A 4,907-nucleotide genomic window follows, 5' to 3' on the forward strand; every position below is an offset into this window, starting at 1 on the left:
CCCACATTGCAAATGATATCTGTAATTTATGACCACAGAGTTGTCACTGAGCTGTGAGACGTAATGGTTAATTACTAATAACGTGCAAATGGATTGTAAACAATAGCAAGGTGCATTGGTGAATACAAGGCCTGAGTCACACACATATTTTACAGCAGTCATGCCTGCGACTTTTTGCTAATGCAAAGACCTTCCCTGAGACACCCACTGCCGGCATCCGCAGACACTACATTACCACTTGGTGTCCTATGGCAGGTGCAGATTATCCGTCTGAGTATGACGTCCCGTGTGATTGGCTGTGCTGGAAAGGGATTGTCTTTCTGCCACGGTAAAGCTGGGTACACATTAGACGATGTGTACCCAGCACGACTTCAGCGGCGACAGGACCCGGCCGATGCTGGCAGTGATGGAGCAACGGCAGGTGTGGGGGAGAGAGGACCATGCTACATACGGCAACATAGCTCTCGATGGCCATGCATGCCGGTCCGACGGAGGATGCCGCTGATGATAGCACGCATCATCAGCGACATAGGGGTTCATTCCGAGTTGATCGCACCAAGCAACTTTTTGCTGCTGGTGCGATCAACTAATCTCCGCCTATGGGGGAGTGCGATCACTTGTACAGCCCTGCTATGCTAAAAAAGTTTCACTCAAAACAAGATCAGCCCTTACCCTGTGCGACGGATCCAGCGATGATGGGGCCGGCTTTGACGTCACCCCTCCATTTGCCTGGACACTTACCCCCCGCCCCCTCCCCCCGAAAACAACAGCAAACGGTAAGTTGACGCCCCCCCCCCCCCCCCCCGGAACGCCCTCTTGCTGTCCATCTTCTTGCGGTCACCGCTGCGACCGCTTTCTTCTCTGTCAGCGTCGTTGCCTGGCGATCTCTGTCGCCGGGCAATGGCGCGCGTGCGCAATGTGCACGCCCCGCATGCGCAATCCAGACCCGTTCGCACCGCGGCGAAGAACAGCAGCGTGCGAACGGGTTGGAATGACCCTCCTAGTGAATACATACTGGCTGATTTTAACAATGTGTCGTTCCGATCCGTCGGAATCACCCACATCGTCAAAATCGTGTACCCAGTGTAAGAGAGCTGAGGTGGAGAGGACTTTCCTAATCTGCCAAATTTGCCTCAAATTAAGGTACTTCGTTTTGTTTAAATGCAGCTGAGAAAGGACAATATTAAATATATATGAATTTACTAAAGATAGTGCATGGGCTAAAACCCACTGCAGATGTGACATATTCGGCTGATAAAATCTAAAGTCTGTCCATACAGTCTGTGAATCAGTTTAAAGTTGTCAACTCAATAAACAATAAAATACTGTATATATTATTTTAGTTTTTCCTTATAAACATGTTATCGGTATTATATAGATCAGGGCTGGCCAAACCGGTCCTCGAGATCTACCAACAGTTCATGTTTTCCAGGTCTCCTGGAGATCTGTGGAATTGTCGGTTAGGAATGAATGCAGCACATCTTAATTAGTAATGACTACACCTGTGCACCAGCTAGGTGGTCTGGAAAATGTGAACTGTTGGTAGATCTCGAGGACTGGTTTGGCCAGCCCTGATATAGATGAACATCAGTTGTGTCATGGGTAATATATAAGGGTACATAAAAATACAGATAATTAACAAAGAGTTCCCATAAGGTTTGTCCAAACCTCTCCTAATTGCCTATGATTAAACCGCAAGGTCTAATCACTAACAGCTCATCAGTTATGAGGACACTCCCAATATCCCTGATGAAGTTTGTATGGCACAAATGAAACGCGTTGGATTTCATTAACTCATTGTATCCATTGCACAGGAATTCTATTACATATCTGTAATAGATTTTAACCCAAGCTCCTATCTTTTATAAAGTCACAAAAATTTTACACTCGCCTTTCTCAGCTACATTTATTCAAAGCATTTTGTTAGCGCCCTCAGTGCTTTCACTTGCACAGAATGCAAATATGTGGAGCATGCAGTGTCCTACAAATGGGGTCACAACTGCCCCCACTGACAAGCACAATAGCTATTGAGTGTGGGGTCATAGGAAATAATCTGTTTCCATTCTTTTACCACCAGTGAGTGTGGCATACTGGAGTACCTGATGCAGAATCATACACAGACAGGCATGCGTTCCATATGCTGGTTCCGTATTAATGTGACCGGTTACAGTGTCATTATGTAACAGTGCGTGTTGTATTGGCCGATGTTCCAGCTGCTTTCCATTATGCAAGCTGTCTTCAGATGTCACAGTGTAAAAGAGCTGGAATGAGCCAGGGAACACGTGTGGAATCAGATTTTCAAGTCATTCTTAAAATGCACCGTTCGCGTAAATACTGTATTATCTGTTTAATGAGCAAATTTAATGAAAGGCAACCTGGTGCAAACGTGTGATTAATGGGCGCACTGGAACCAGGCTGGTGCTAGACGTTAATGCAGGAAAATTCAGTAACATTATCAGCAGTGTAACAGGGTGCCCCATAAACCCATATGATGTCACGCCTAGGGGGCAGGGGCCACCAGCGCTGGGAAGTAGAGCCCTGTCTGGAGAAGCTCCACAGGTTGCAGTAATGCTACATTCTAAGAACCCTGCAAGCCACAAGCAGGTGCACCTGTGCGATGGGACCGCTCGTACACCTCTAAGGCCTGATTTTGATTTGGAAGGTAAGCAATAAAAAGCAAGTAACTAGGCAGCTGGGCAAAACTATGTGCACTGCAGGTGGGGCAGATGTAACGTGCAGAGAGAGTTATATTTGGGTAGAGTGTGTTCAAACTAAAATCTAAATTGCAGTGTAAGAATAAAGCTGTGCAGCATCTGCTAGCTAAGGCCCTCATTCCGAGTTGTTCGCTCGCTAGCTGCTTTTAGCAGCCGTGCAAACGCTAAGCCGCCACCCTTTGGTAGTGTATCTTAGCTTAGCAGAAGTGCGAGTGAAAGGATCGCAGCGCAGCTGCAAAAAAAAGATTATGCAATTTCTGAGCAGCTCCAGACCTACTACTAGTTTGCGATCACTTCAGACTATTTAGTTCCTGTTTTGACGTCACAAACACCCCCTGCGTTCGGCCTGCCACGCCTGCGTTTCTCCCGGCACACCTGCGTTTGTATCTGACACGCCTGCGTTTTTCCACACACTCCCCGAAAACGGTCAGTTACCTCCCAGAAACGCCCACTTCATGTCAATCACTCTGCGGCGAGCAGTGCGACTGAAAAGCGTCGCTAGACCTTGTGTGAAACTGCTTCGCCTGTTGTGAAAGTACGTCGCGCGTGCACATTGCGCCGCATACGCATGCGCAGAAGTGCCGTTTTTTTTCCTGATCGTTGCGCAGCGTCCAAAAACAGCTAGCGAACAACTCGGAATGACCACCTAAATGCAAAAGCAGACAGTATTTACCCTGCACAGAAACAATATAAATGTATAGCCACCACCCAGACAGAGTGAAAACCTGCCCCGTACAAGTCTGCGTACGGCTTGCGAAAATCTCAGCGATCGCCGCTCAGCTGCAAATCCATTTGCAACTCACCATCAAATGATTTTTTTCAGTCTGTGCGCAGCCCAGGACTTACTCCTACAGTGCAGTAGAATCGGGCTGATCGGGGCCGGAGCTGACGTCACACACCCTCCCTGAAAACGCTTGGGCACGCCTGCGCTTTTCCTGACACTCCCAGAAAACAGCCAATAACCACCCCCAAACGCCGACTTCCTGTCAATCAACTTGTGTACGGCTAGCCATCAAAAAAGTCGCTGGATTTTTTTCCACTGTTTGGCCTCGCGTGTGCACACTACGATCCGTACACATGCGCAGTCAATCGATAATCAGCCGGCTTGCAAATTCGCACATCAGCAATCAGGTCTGAATAACCCCCATGGTGTGTTCCTGATACAAAGTTACTTGCGTTTTTTTTGCTTTACTTCCAAACTTAGAATCAGGCTCCTAGTTATGGCCCTGAGCATTATCAATAATCATTACCTTCCGTCACATATTATACTTTGCATTTATAATCTACAGTATGGGATAATAATACTGTTTCACAAATTATAAGACTTTTCAAACTCACCAAGGCAGATCCAGGATCCTGTAAGTAAATGAGGACAGCGGTTTGGTGTGCTGTTAATATACAATTAATGATATATTTATTATTACTTGCTTATATAGCGCCTGCATTTTATGCTGCACTTTGCAATTTGGGACAAAACAATAATAAAACGAGACTAGGTGATAACAGACAAAGAGGTACGAGGGTCCTGCTCATCTTGGAACTCCGAAGTGACGCCGGACATACCTGATGGAATCATTTACAGAAGTGGACTAGATGGTAATAATTGTATGAACATCAATTATTAAGAACAATGTTGCAACTTTTGAAATAATATTCATTGCAACATTTTTACTATATGTAGGGTTATTGTCCTACTTTCTATGCCTTATTCTCATTGCTCAAAAAGTCCGTGCGCTCATCTACTGTGGACAGACAGGCAAGATCCATGACCAGCTTCAACTTTCAGCTGAAGACTTACTAGAAGATCTTGAAAACTTGCCCTGCTGCCGTGACTGATCATCTTTGTGCACCCGTCTCAGTTATTAATAAAGTTGGGATGAGGACGGTTCATGTATTCCGTTGTTTGCTGTGAATGCGCTAGTAGATATGAACTATTGCTTATATCTACTGGTTATTGTAGAATAAGCTTCCCCTACATTCTGCATTATTCCCTCATCTGTTACTTTTGATTTTAGAAGGGTTACATACATGGTGTCTCTCTATACAACACAAGAAGGACATTTATACAGGTAAAATGTAATTTCCATGATATGCTCCTACTTCTGCACATGGCAAAATCTTGCTCCTTCTGTTTGTAGAGGATCAATGAATGGGGGTGTTCAGAGCTGTAACTAGACTTTTTGGTGCCCTGTG

The sequence above is a fragment of the Pseudophryne corroboree genome, chromosome 1 (genome assembly GCF_028390025.1).
Source record: "Pseudophryne corroboree isolate aPseCor3 chromosome 1, aPseCor3.hap2, whole genome shotgun sequence".
Classification (NCBI taxonomy): domain Eukaryota; kingdom Metazoa; phylum Chordata; class Amphibia; order Anura; family Myobatrachidae; genus Pseudophryne; species Pseudophryne corroboree.